Genomic DNA, 15,094 nt, shown 5'->3' on the forward strand with positions numbered 1-15,094 from the left:
AGGGCAAGGGAACCAATGGAAATAACACAAAGGAGGGATTTAGGGAAGGAACCAATGGGGTGTCGAGTACAACAGAACTTTCTAGAATTAATACATATTAACTTAGGGGAAATGAATATTAACAAACTTATACATAGAACAGGGAGAGGAAAACATGAACCTGTCACATAAAAATATGTAAACTGTAGAACTGGGGGATTACGGGCTCTCAACCACAGAGCGAGGCATTATGCTTCAGTGCCTGACCACCACAGCTTGGTGTCTGTTGGATCTTCAGCGGTCAGGGTGGCTGCAGCCACTTGCATCGCTACACCTAAACTGAACTAGAAGGAAACTATTTTCTTTTGCTTGTCCCTTAGATGAACAAAAGATGGTCACTAGTCTTCAGCACTTATGAGACAGTCATTAAAATCTGTCCCAAACACAGGAATTCCCTCTGATTTTACAGGAATCCCAAGACAAGATTTTCAGTGGAGGTATATAATAATTTCATGGAAAGTAGTAGCATTATACTCATCTACACTATCTAAAGAGATAAGCCACATATACAAGGTTAAAATGGAGTTTTGTTTCCAAAGCACCAAGAAAAGTCACACAAGGCAAGTCTCTGGTGAAAGGATTGGAAGGAATGTCCTGTAAGGAGCAGCTGAGGGTTCTGGGTTTGTCTAGTCAGGACAAAAGGAGGCTGAGGGATGATCTCATTGCTCCTGAAGCTTCCTGAGGAGGGGAAATGGAGAGGGAAGTACTGTGGTCTTCCTGGGATCCAGGGGAAGGACATATGGGAAAGATTCGGTGCTCTACCAGGGGAGGTTTACACTGGAGGTTTACATTTCTTTACAGAGAGGGTGGTCAAATATTGGAACAAGTCTTCCTAGAGAGATGGTCAATGCTCCAAGGATGTCAGTGTTTAAAAGGCATTTGGACAATGCCCTTAACAACATGCTTTAACTTTTGGTCAGCCCCAAATTGGTGAGGCTGTTGGACTTGATGATCCCTGTGTGTTCCTTCCAACAGCAATAGACAATTCTGTTCTCTTCTATGTGTTGTAAATGATAATTTTCTTATGACTTACTGTACAAATGCATCAGGGTTTACTTTTTTTATTCTTTGCTGTGCCACAGAATGCTGTTAAAACACTATATTTGAGATAAAAATCCAGTGTTTCTGAAAACATGATGACAGGAATGTAACCATGGCTGCAAGAACATTCAGTTCAGTCATAATTTAAGCAAAACAAAGGGTATTAAGCATCAAAAGGGGCACTTCACATCTTCTGATTGGCATTTGTAGTAGTTTGAAATATTGCAAACCTGACACCACAGAACAGGATGAAATATTATAATAAGAAAACTGATTGATTAGTTAATGTCTGCATAGAACTTTTGAATATGAAACACTGCCAGTTTATTGCTAAGAAAGGAGTCAGATTGGCCTGATGTATAAGCTGAGATAAAAAATTATCCTTCTAATGAAGTAATGTACTTGTTAGACTGTAGCATTTAAAATTCTTTTGTGTTCCCTCCAATTATTACTATGGTCAAGCATTTTCTGTTGATCCATTGAATAAATGGTCAATTATTCTCTTGTACACAGTACAGAGAAGTTCATATTACAATTGCAATAGACCTAGAGCAAGTTTTACTCATCAGCTAAACAAAACATTTTTCCTTAGAAAGCCAGTCATGGTTCTCCTTGAAGAAAGCATGTAGGAAATGACAGCTTGCAGCAGCAACTTTCTGCTTCAAGTAGATGGCTAGAGTGATGGGAAGCTTTATGGGAATCCTGTACTCTGGACCAAGAGAAACTGATTCTCTTTAATGTGGTGGGTTCCATTTAACAGAGTAAATAAGAAGGCAATACATAAACATCCTTTAGAATACTTAATTTGCAAGAGAATGGAAGGGACGAGGGATAAAAGTAGAAATAATACAGGAGTTTCTTGATCAGAAAATTTTAGTAATCTGAATGATACAGCAAAGGACCAGTGACTTTCAGGACAAAGGTTTCCAGACCAGCAGATTAGCAGTTTTTCATGCACTATCAAAATCTCAATATTCAAGCAAATATTGTCCATATGACATCTGCACTCAGATGTCACTAGCATGACTACAGAAGGAGCAGTGATGAAAGGCATATTTTGACAGTAATATGCAATGTTTTATAAGTCATAAAAATTATAATTATGGAATGTATTTTTTATACACTATGCAGCTAATCCAATTGAAAATCTTGCTTTGTTTTTTTCTAATTATAGTAAATTATAAGCAGAACTGATATCACTGCCTATATCACAATTGTCAAACTGCACAACAAGAGGCTATTATCACATAATTTCTCACATAAGGCCTCACATAATTTCTAAACGAATCCTTTGTTTAATGCTCCATGCAGGGTTTCCTCCTCAGATTGGCTACTTCTGGGAAATTTCAGACTTTTTCCACTTATTACTTTCTGGTAAAGTTTTCTTTCAAAAGCTGTGTGGCCCTTTTTTCCTGGATGAAGGTTTGGCAATTTGACAAGCTGTGTGTTTACTACTATCCCACAAAAATAAACATGAAAGAAACCAAGGTAGAAGGCTTTGTAACAGCTCTTTCCTCTCAAGAAGGACACGCTGGGTGTCACAGGCAGCTGTAGAGAGCCTCGGTGCTCGCTGTGTGCGTGCCACAGCTCCCAGTGCTGCCCCGCTCTGTGTGTGTGCCAGATGAGAGGTGGGATGGAGCTGCTTTCATCCTGTGTCAGCAGCAAGGGGCCAGGCTGGAGAGCTACCACCTGGAGCACGCTGCCTCCAGCACGCAGCTGCACTGGGCTCAGTGAGACTGCAAGGCTCATGCTGAAATCGTGCTGAGTTGGGGCTCTGGTGATGTGATTTTTATCCAGATGGCTGAGATTAAATCAGCATAGGTATGCCAGTCATGCATATCCACACTCACACTTTCTGCTTGCAATGAGGACATGCTGCCAGTGACTAAGCACTGATGTAACTCATAGCCTGTTCACCAACCCTCTCAGAGCTTGGCTCCATTTGAGGTTTACCTTCATTTTGGAAATTGGAGCTATTTTCAGTTTAATACCAAATACAGCTTGAAAGGAATTCTATATATGCCTGTTCTGATCTATTCTTTAATGTGGCTTAAGTTATGACCTAGTTCTATATAAACTCTAGCTTCAGTGTCTTCCAGATGGGCAGTAAATCTGAACACAAGGGAGAGGTTCTCAGCTGCTCTAAGTCAGCACATATCCAGATGAAGTAACTTGTGCTAAGGGTTATGTATTGCAGCGATTATAAACCCACAGTTTCTGTAAATGATATACACGGTGGTTATTTGGTGGTGTGGCAGGTTAGGGAAAATCAAAGGAAAGGAAGCCCAAGCTGGTGTTCAGTAATGGACAACTCAGGACATTGCAAGGAAAATATAATCTAGTTCTTTACTTGGTCATTAATAATCACTTCCAAGAAAATGTATTACGTATTTATATTGAGTGTAACAGATAAGATTTTGTTCCAGGTATAAATTTTAAAAGAGGGAAAAAATAAGTCGATACAAAAGTATAAATAAAATAAAATATTACATCAATTCTCTGTAGCTACATCACTGAACTATTTTGTTTTTCTGATAAGACAGTATTATTTAACGTAAATTAAAGGTGTACGTTTAAGAGATCTGGACTTCACTAAGGCGTTCAGTATTGAAAAATGGGATGTTTATGAGCCAAATTGGAGAGGATGGTACATAAGGTACACACAAAATGCAGAAGAAACTAGCCAAAGGGATAGCTCATGACAAAGTTGTCCTGAAAGGGGGATGAATGATTATGAGAAAGACTATTTGCGAAGTTCTCTGTGGATCACTCTGAAATCTTGCTTAATTGAATATTTTCCACAACGATCTATGTTACTATAGTGACATCTGCTAATGATACAAACATGGGAGGTGTAATGCCTCTGTAGGGACAGGAGTGGTATTTGATCACAGCCGGGAACCTGGTAAATGCTCTCCCACTTTTGAAATACCACAGGCAGTGACTTGTAAGTGCTCTTTGTTGCTTACCTAAACACAAACTGAATGTGTTTGAAAAAGTAGCTGTATGAATAAAACAATGTTTGGTTTTCATGCTCCTATTCTGTGAAAAGTCCAAACTATATAAATATCTACTGTCAAGAGAGAACAAAACTAATGACAATAAACTAAATTGGACTAAATTCTTATTCAGAATAATGCAAAAAAGTGTCAAAAATAATGTAGTCATTAGCTCTTGCACCCAGCCCTGTGGTCAGTTGAACTGAATGGAAGAAGATCGTTGAGAGCATTTTTGTAATGAGCTTAGACAGGTAAGTTACCTTCATCATGAAGCACACAAATTTGATGAAGTGCCATGGATATCTTTGGAGCCTGGATATTTAAATAGTGATCAAGCTTACTAAAGTACAAGAAATTGCTTGGGCCTGATTGCTTAAGCTAACAAAGAAAAAGAGAATTTTTCCAAATAAAAAAGGCAGGGTCATAAAAATAATTATGAGGTGTGAAACCCTACAATATTTAATGATAAAAGACTGGACATTCAGAGATGGGAATGACTTACAGAAGGCGTTAACAAGATCACTAAAAAGAAACAGTGGAGGGAAATTTAAAGAAGTTTTAAAAGACAAAACTCATGACCCATCCAAAAGCAGATGAAAGTGCTGCCAGAACCAAGCGTGAGCTGAAGTGAGAGATCTGACTATCAATCAAACACTCGCATGAAAAAGAAACAATTGTAGTTGTACAGGAACAGGGTCATATTCAGCCAGGAAAGAGACGTGCATAGTAAGGGCACAGATGCATTAGATTTGCTTTCATATGGACATCATCTTGCAATACAAAAGGAAACGTAGCATTATGGAAGATACGCATGAAGTGCCACACGTAATTTGTTTGTATACGTCTGCTACTAAGCAAATCAAAATAGGGAAAACTCTGTAGAACAGAAACATTTACACTGGTAGTACAAAATTTCTTTAGGCTCATACTGTAAACTAAGAAATAGAGCAGATGTGACTAAATAACTACCTTCATAAATCCAAAGGATGTGCATTAGTAATTCAGTGATTTCCTTTCGGGTAGTTATTTATATGGTTTCACAGATTTCCTTCACTGCGACATTTTGGGTGCTATTGTCAAATAAAGAATAGAAATTACACAGAATTAAACTTTGCATGGTCCTGGAAGGAGTTTAGTTAGATCTCTGCAGGACTTTGAGTCCGTTCAACTCTCATTTTGAACTAGTTGGATTTGCCTAAAAAAGAAACACTCCATCCTCATGTTTGGATACTCAATCTGTAATGCAGAAAAACACCAGTAATTAGGAGAGCAGCAACATATTTTTGAATTCAAGTTGATTTAATGCAAGTAAATACTATAAATTGAGCAACTAATAAAGCGTAGACCTGTGCTGAGGCTTTAGAACAAAACCATCCTTCAGAAATATTTGGATTTTAATGTTGTTTATTGTAAGGACACCCTTCTGAGAGGTCACTTTCCTGTGAGGAAAACCACCACAGAAGTAGGTGTTTCACAGTCAAACAGCAGAGGGGTGGGTCACACTAGGCACACAATGCCTGGGTTTGAATCAGGGCTGTAATATGAATCCCAAGACTTTACAGCTTACACCAGTTATTCCCCACATTCCTAATAACAGGAGCTGATATGCTGTAGGCAATGAAACGATGGAGGCTTTGAGAGGAAAAAGGTAGAGATAAAAGGAAAGAAATATCAAGGAACAACTCCACGTATATTAAATTTTGGGGGAAGTTGTTAGACAGATGCAAAGTTTAAACATTTTAACAAAAACCAGGCCACTCCATGCTCTCTTTGCACTAGTGTGAGAACTTCAATGTTCGGATACCTCCTAAAGGATTTGATGAGAGACTAATAGCCTGACAGGCTAACACTTTACTTCCTTCCAATTAGGAGACTTTAACATCAAAGCCAAGGTCCTCTACTCAGCACGGGCTTACTTGAATGAATTATAGAGGAGAAAAGTCCAGTAGTTTCTTGGTTTTTTCCCTTGCAGAGACACAGTCCAGCAAAGGCTTTAATAAGATGTTTGAGGTCAAAAGGTTCAGGTTCCTCACTGTGAGCACTGAGGAAGCTGCCAGAGTGTTTCAATATGTGTGGTGTTTGCAATGCAATCAGACAAAGCTGAAAACTCTATTACAGTGTCATGTGCCTGACTTCCTTCTGGAGTGCTCTTGTGTACAGCCAACAGCCGAGTGAGGACTTGGAGCACACTGTGAATCTTCCGTGCTGCCACTTCAGCTGCTGAAACAAACAATGCCTTCACCACCTCAGCTTGTGGCTGCCAGGAGTTGTGTGACAGGGGCTTCCTCCAGGGAATTGTGCCAGTTGCGTTGTTACTGATTGGTAACAGACCTCCAGGATTTAGAGGTTTTCAACGAGAAATGATGAATGTTTTTGATATGATGTTATTTGACTTGATCAGCTCAAATCTCTGGCAGAATCTAGAAAAACTACCATAAACAGTTTTGCTCCTATTTACATCAAACCAAAAAATATTAAAATCCCCTTGAGATAAGTGTAGAAGATGCCTTGTTTCTCCTTTTTGTCAAAAATATTTTCAGATTTCTTTTTTCCTGTACATAATAACTATTTTTACTTTTTTTATTTTTTAATGTTCCCTACTCTCATAACTGCATCTCTCTATCTTTAAGCAACATCTTTTATTCTGAAGTTTACAAAGTACAAGTATCATTGATTTTAATACCTATTTCACACAGAACAATTGACAACTGATTGTAATATAGCAATTGCATTATTTTATTACTTCATTTGTATTATTTATTACTTCAATATTACAATGGAATGAGGAAAAAAGGGAAAAAGAGACAAAGGAATTGCCTTCTGTTTAATCACACAAGGGACTGGATTCACCTCACCTTGCTTTAAGTCCTTCGTGGTCAAAGAAGAGAGATCAACAGTAGTTAACATCAAAGCTTCATTCCATGCAAAACAGCTAAGCTATAACAAAGACCAAGGACAACTGCAGAGGTAAAAGTGGGAGACAAAAGACCTTTATCTGACATGAAGATCTCATAACTGACATCTTGGGAAGAGTTTCTACTGTATATGGTCCCTACCTAAATAATCAGCAAATGTTTGGATGAAAATTATTTATGTAGCAGTTCACTGGTCTCCAAAAGAAATTCTCTCCAGGCATTAGTTTCCAAACCACAGTATCTAAATTTACGCACTTTACAAAATCAAAGAAAGTCCTGTTAATTCCCTGCGCTGCAATTCACAGGTAAATGTCTCTTTTTTTGAGTTGGTATTGATGCACAGTCCGTATGGGAGGAACAAAAATCAGCTTCGAAAATCAGCTTCAATGTGAGGGACTTTCATAGCAACTCTGCTGCGGTCACTAAAGTTTTGGGGTAGTATTACTATTTTCATTTATTTTCAGATTTGTTTGGAAATGACAGTTCCTAATTGGAGTACCATTACTGATAAAATAAGACCTCTGTGTATTCTGTTTCTTGCATCATTCCTCCAGTACCAGCACCCCTTATTTAATGCAATTTACTGAAAAACCCTAATTTAAAGGAAAATTTTACTCAGTAGATATAATAAACCAAAATCCTTTTAAAAGTCTGTTTTCTTAGAATTTCTTGATGCATCTGTTGTTTCTTTTTTTTTCTTTCTTTTTCAACCTCCTTTCTCAACACACCTGCCTTTCTTTCTTCCTTCCTTAATTTTTTATGTGAAGAAGAGAAATGAAATAAGATTATGATGATGATTATTATTATTATTATTTTATTAAGAGTTTAGGACGGTGGTTAAAGCCAGTTAAAACACCAAGCTAAGCTTCAAGGATAGACCTTCACCATGAAGATTCTGGCCTTGAAAACACTCCTGGCAGTGGTCATTCAGAGTTGTCACACCCATAACAGCTATGAAATTTAACCTCCAGAAAGTTATATCACAGATTGTCTCAAGGATGTGTCAGGCCAAGCACAAAGAAAACCTTAATGAGTTCAGTTGAATGTTGGAAATATCTAGTGTACACAGAAGAGAAAGTAGGGAACGGGAAGATGAACTCAGCTTCTTCTTCTTATTTAAGTTCTTAAAAGTCTGTTTCTTTGTTCCTGAATAAAAATGGCTGTGCATAATTCATAGGAATTCACTACACATGTGGCTCCCCTACAGGGGCCCAGCTTCTAAACCACTTTTGATAGAGGAAAATATTGACAAAGTTCCAGCTGTTTGAAATTCAAAATACATCTAGTCATAAGATGGTCTAAATACAGATCTTTTATATTCTACAGTATCTTCAAGACATGAGGTGATGCAAGTGCATAGCTCCTTAAAGGCTTCCCTTTTCCAGTAATTTTCTTCAAAGCTTCTTGGTGCAAACACAAATGAAGTTCCAGTGACACTTCTATATTTTTCATCCATCTTTAAGTAATATATGTTGAGGCTCCTGACTTATTTTTACACGTAGAGACATTTTCAATTTGGATCCAACTCATAAAAAACCTCTGTAGATAAATAAAGCTCAGTGATAAGAAATTAAAGAAAGTTCTCTTATGTACTGTGAGAAAAATGCATGCATTGCAGAGAATTCTGATTAACATCAACAGCATATACTTTTTGCCATAAAAGTAAATAAATGTTACAAAAATCTAATTAGTCATCTATTACCAGACTATTTTTAAAAATAACTATAAAGTAATTAATCACAGCTTTTAAAGCAAAATAAGAAAAACTTTCTTTTCCTTCTTGGTTTATGCTTTTTGAAATAAAAAAGAAATTTCCATAGGCAGATTTTTGAATTTAGGATTCTGAATAAAATTTTTTATTATATTTTTATATTATTATTTTTATTTATTACTGCTTCTGCAGTGTTGTATGAATGCAGATATTACTCATGCTGATTTTGCCTTACATATATACATTTTTCTGCAAAATAAAGGTTGTGTGATGCTAATCAGATAATATTATCTGATAACCACTTTTTCCACATTTAAACATGTCTTCAAGGTTTTCACTATATTTCAACAAAAATTAACAAAATTAACTGAGAGTATACTACAAATAAATCTTTGTTAGGAATAACTTTAGGCTGATCATGCAAAACCCTCTATGGATAAAGTTTTGCATGTTTTCTGTACACCATGGAAGTCACTCTGAGCAAGCTTTTGTGTGATTCCTTGATGTGGCTGAATAAAAGATCATCCTAAGTATTATTTACAGTCCATTTCCCTTTCCATACTAATCATATTATTACAGGAACTCAGTCTATATACACTTGCCAGTCCCCGCTGGTGAAAGACAATCTTTATTATGTTAAAAAATGGACATCAGAAAATTGTTTTTGAAGTGTAATGAAATGATTTAATAACAATATATCTTCATATTTCCTAAATGATTTTAAAACGTTAATACACTGCAGGAGTCTGCCTCAGTGGCATAATGAAATGGGACAGTTCAAATTGCAACCTGCTGTGTGAGGTTCCCCCTGTGTACAGAACAGCATGACAGCTCTGTCTCCTTTCCTTTTTATCTTTCTTTTCCTCTCCAAGTGCTGGGTCATATTCTTGGAGAGGGAGGCGTCACTCAGTATCTCACATATCCAGCTGGTGTTTAATTTGCACAGCGTAAAGATGAGGTACTTCTTAGAACTAAATCTACTGCTACAGTTGGATCATGAAAGTTGCCAAAAGATTCAGAACAGAGCTCTGCTAACTACTGGGTTAGTGGAAATATTAGCCATTTACCTGTTATAACCAGCAAATTGGCCTCTCCACACACACACCCTGGACACATAGAACAGATGTGTAGCTCAGCATAGAGATAAACATATATTTAGAGAGAAAACAGGAGAAAAAGAGATGTTCACACACATATGCACTGCTGACATGATGATTCTACCTTGCCTAAGACTACAGGCAGCTGCAAGGGGAAAATGGATGTGAAAAAGATGTGTAAGTACACAGCATGAAGTAAGTTCACAAGAACTTGGGCAACTCTTACAGCTATGATCCTTTGGACTTTGTACATTTAAATGATCTGGTATTCACTGCATTACAACTACTTTTCTTTATATTCATTGGGTATAATCCTGGAGCCTTCTTTTAGCTGTGGCTGTGGCCTGGACACTGTAATAACCTAAAAAGAAGTAAATTTACTGATTGCTGCTGCAGCCTTCTACAGAGAATGTTTGCAGAGCAATAACATTCATGAAGGAAGAAAGCAGGAGCAGCTGTGGCTGGAAAAGACTTTAGCAGAGAGTGTGAAGTGGTAATACTGACTATACTTGTTTAACAAATTGTCTCAGTGTAGCTTTGCACTGAGGCAAAAGTTCACCTGAATCTACTGGGCAGGTAACAGCATTGAATTTCCAGTATTGCTTTGCTCAAGTGAGCTAAAGCACCAGTCCTGGGTTAGAGCTAAGGTCTACTAGATATTACACAAAGTCAAAATACAAGGAAAATTTTGGTTCCAAACTGTAGAGAATCTCGACTAAACATTCAGGGTAAAAATTGTTTCCCCTACATTTAGTGCATAAATTTCTGCATATTATAGGCTCCTGTTTGAATCAAATGGGCACTTCTGGGCATTCCTCAACATGTTTTAGAAGTCTGCTTAAGGATAACATGGTTTGGACCCTATCTTTTTTGACCAATCTTTTTCGGTAGAGGGAGACCCTGGGGTGACTGTTTCGTGTGTAGATAGATGAATCCCTACCCATCTCTTCTTAGAACAGTGCTGCAGCTGGATTATTTTTGTGATGGCACACTCCCTAGCAGAGCTACATTACTGTATCAGGATTAATAATGTAGGTGATCCTGCTCATGAAGAAGAATTTCTCAACTGGAAGATGAGCGAAAAGTTATTTTAAGTCATATCTTATTTTGTATTTAATTGTAGCACCCTAATGCTCAGTTTTGCTCTGTGTACATTGTATGTGTAGATTTTCCAGTCATTGAATTGACATGAATAATACTTCAGTCTATAACAGGTTTAATGAAGAGGGAAGAACTGGACCATCAGCAGCTCACCTGCAAGTTAATGACATGTAAAATAGCACATGTTTTTTGCTGCCAACCTGTCCTTCCTACCCTAAACTACACCTAATTCCATCATCATTTTTAATACTGGATTTCACCTCTTTCAGGACTGCACTTTACAAACACTGTTTAACTAGTGACACGTATTACTTTACTGTGAGGTAGGTGGCAGAAGACAGAATCTACTCCAGATCACAGGACTTTTTTCCAAATAATTTCTTGTGAAATTTTCCTGACCTAAATGTCATGAAGCCAGTGTTTCCATATATTTCAAAGAATCTTAACTCAGTCCCCTAATGGTAACCCTGGATGACTATAAATATTCCATCACATATTCTTTGCTAGTTCTTTAGACATGGTTCCCCATATAGGACCAAGAGCTATCTGTGCCTTAACTGTAAGTGTGGAGATACTCTTTCTTCATAAACTTCTAGAATCATATAGTCTAGTAGGCAGCTGTGTGACTTTATCTGAAAGTACTCATTTTTAAGGGTGACACACTGGTAGACCCAGATCAGAGGGAATTGTAGAATAATTTGTGTTGGAAAAAACCTCTGAAATCAAGTCCAACTGTTAACCTAACACTGCCAAGTCCACCACTAAACCATCTCCCATGGTTTGTATGTAACCCGTATTGCTTTGTTTTAATTCTGGCATTGCCTAATCTTTATTTTCCTTTCAGTTGCTCTTACATCTGGGCTATGAAAGCAAGAAAGAAAGGTTTAAAAAAAAAAAAAAAAAAAAAAAGTAGTGTCCTGAGAAAAATCTTTTAAAGCAATAAAAACCTCACCATAACCTTACCATTAATAGCAATACCAAGATACAAAGATTGCAGTTAAGGTGTCCCCAAATTGTCATCTGAAGAACTGGTTTCTTCTCTTGTGCATATTTGCAGAGATGAACAAGAGATATGCTTGTAAGAAACTACTTCTTTCTATGCAGTGAGATCTTACAACTTTTTTTTTTTTTTTTTAGCCTGAGGGCTAATCGAGGACAAAATGCCTAAATTCACAATGTTGTACATGCATGAATACAGTAACTTCCCCATTCTAATTAGCCGGGCCACTGATTGAGGTGACTTGCAAATAGAGACCTAGCATGCTTTTTTTTTTTTTTTTAACAAGAAATGAAAACACCTAGAAAGTGACTCACTCCCTTTAGATATCACTGAAGAAGAGCTGCCTTGTTCCTATCATGCTAATGCAGATGAAGGTAACTGTGCCCCTCGGATGGGGATCTGCATTTATACAGAACCCGGACCAATATTTTGAAGTAGAGAAAACAAAAACATTGCCCTCAAGCTGATGACTTTCCCCTGGTTAGCAATGCTGCACATGGCAGCAGAATTGGGCTGGGTGGAGCGTGGAGCAGCTGACTTGTGCAGCCCTGGCAGGTGAAGGGGGTTGTCGGGGAGGCAGCGGGAGAGCACAGCTGGCGAGGGACCAGAGGGCAGGAGAGCCATTCACTGCTTAGTTCCAACGTGTTCAGGCAGCATCAAATAAGGAAGCAATTGGTATGTTCACACCTGCTTACATTCAAACTGTCTGCTAACTGCTGACACAAACCTTCTATCTTCTTACTGAGACATCGAGATAAATTCAGAGGAAATGGAGCTGTACAGAAAAAAAAAAGGCTACTCTGCTAAACTGAGTGATTGCTCCAGGCTCTGACCAACAGCTTGAGGTCAACATAAGCAGGAAAGACAAAAGAGAGTCCCTCAGGGATTTTTCAGAAGCTAAAATAGAAAATTTGCTCAGCTGTTTATCACCTGAGTTTGACCTCCCAAGCAATATCTTTTTTTCACAATAAGAAGGCAATGAAGTATTTGGCAATGAATGAAAGGGAATTAATCTTCCCGACATTTTGTTAGTGACATTCTGAGGCTCTGTTTGACTTGCATTTCCTTTGGAGTTAGATCCTTAGGCTCGTTAGGCCTCTTTCTATTGTTGTCGTTGCTTGTTTTGTTTTGCTTTGCTTTGTTTGAATGAGGTGAGTTTTATGTTGTTTTGTTTTGTATTGCGCTACACCCATGAGCAGCAGTGTCAGATACTGTGTATGTTTGTAGGGTATGACTGGGGCCAGGCTTTACCTGTGATTTTTTTTTTCACAATTTCTTTCAAAAAGGCACATCAAAAGCTTTTTGTTTCCTCATACCTTTTTTTTTTTCTTTCCTATAGTGAATCTGTTGTCATTGAAAGGACTGATCTTATAAGATGTCTCGAATCCTCCTCTCCCATAGATACTGTCACAGAAGCAGGTGCTTGGCATCTCTCAGGATCAAACCCTAAAATGCTAGTTGCCATGGTGATTGAATGTGAAAGAACAATGAAGAGCTGTTTACCGCGGAAACTTATCAGCAAGGCTCGACAAAGCACCACAAAACTGTAATTAGGGTTGCGTTGAAACAGCTTTATTTCTGCAACTAAAACTAGGCAACAGTCTTTGCCTTTGATTTCTTCCCGATATTATCCCTTGCACATCCCTTGCATCCCTTGTGTAAGATCCCACCCAAACTCTAAGTAGATTATAGCAGAGTAGGCAAAAATTAGCATTTTGAAAAATCCATTAAAAACAAGACTGCAAAACTGCATGCAAATGACTGTATGAAAAATGATGCTTTGAGAAGCAAAGTGCTTTGAAGTATCCTACACACCCAGAGGTTGCTACACTCCACAGCAATCTGCAGAAGATCACGATAGTTTAGCATACACATTTGGATGTAAGGATTCTTTTCGTATTTGATTGAAAGGGCAATACCCCAAACAAAACAAAGTCCTTTTTCATGTTAAATTGTGCTTGGTTTTTTGCTTCTTAAGATTCTAGTTTCCTACGCTGTTAGTAATACTGCTGTCATAGCTGACAAGTTAAAACAGAGATTGTTAATAGTAGTAATCAATGTTAGCTTGGCAGCTCTGTGTCCTGAATGAATTCGGAGGTGCACTGTGAAAAGCATTTCACAAATGCCTGTGAAGGGAAGGTCTTTACAGAGAAGAGCTTTCGCTTTAATTAAGCAAAGCAGATGGTGCTGGAAGGGAAACAAAGGCACACAGAGGTGAAGCATCTTGCTCACAGCTGATCAGTGACAGGTCTCAAATTGTTATTCCCAAATTGTTAGGATCCTGAACGAATGTCAGTCATCAGCAAAAATCACGGTGCACCTTTAGTATTCAATTTAAACACAGTGTGTCTGCAGGGCAGAGGTGATGATGTGGATCACCACCAGCCCACAGTCAGCAGTTTGGGAGTCTCTGTGTTAGATGTACATCAATACTCCTGTTTCTGCACGCAGGAATTGCACACTGAGGAAAGTTCCACTCTTCTGTCACGGCGTTCAGGAGGGTATTGGCAGATTTCTGTAACTCCGCAAGAGATACTGGGAAGCCTCATGTAGTTGTCTCATTTATGTGCTGGAATATACAATGAGAAAAGTAATGGTAAAAAAAAATATTATTTAAATAAAATCCTGTATTAAGGGTGCCATAGATAGTGATCTGCAGCATTCATCCTCCCTGCTCTCCACAAGGTGTTTTTGTGATGCTTCCATTGTTTCTGCAGGTTGTGTTGCTTCAAACTTTCGTGCTGGTGGTTCACCATGTGAGTCCCAGAAATGGGGCATCTGTTTCTCTTAGTGCAGTGTTTGAATCAGTTAAATCCAAAACACTGACACTTCTATTTTTAGTGTGCAGCAGCAATAGATACCTAATATGTTCGCCTGAGAATAATTCTGCTGAATATATAAAAAGCATCTCTTGTGTATCATCTAAATCTTTATTTTACATATGTAGAAGAAATGGATCATCTGTGCTTCCAGGCAGCACCCTTTAGCAGTAGATAGGGAATGATTTTCTAAGAAGGAAAAAATATTTTCTTTGAGGATTTAAATCTCTGAACTGATTTCTCTTCCACTTCAATGTAAACCCATTTCCTTTGCTTCGGTGTGTTGCAGCTGGATGACAGAGAGGAAGGTCAAATTCTTTGAAGTGATATAACCTGAGTTACAAACCAGGTCTGGAAGAGATAGTGGGTGGA

At 38.0% G+C, this 15,094-nt stretch overlaps 1 long non-coding RNA gene across 1 annotated transcript; it reads left to right on the forward strand.

The window, feature by feature from the left end:
* Positions 1-9,828: 9,828 nt before the first annotated feature.
* Positions 9,829-13,687, forward strand: LOC125322390. The gene is made up of 2 exons (XR_007201965.1): positions 9,829-9,979; positions 13,243-13,687. It is a non-coding gene; the product is annotated as an uncharacterized LOC125322390 (long non-coding RNA).
* The last annotated feature ends 1,407 nt before the right edge of the window (positions 13,688-15,094 follow it).

Source organism: Corvus hawaiiensis, chromosome 3 (assembly GCF_020740725.1).
Source record: "Corvus hawaiiensis isolate bCorHaw1 chromosome 3, bCorHaw1.pri.cur, whole genome shotgun sequence".
In the NCBI taxonomy this organism is placed as follows: Eukaryota; Metazoa; Chordata; class Aves; order Passeriformes; family Corvidae; genus Corvus; species Corvus hawaiiensis.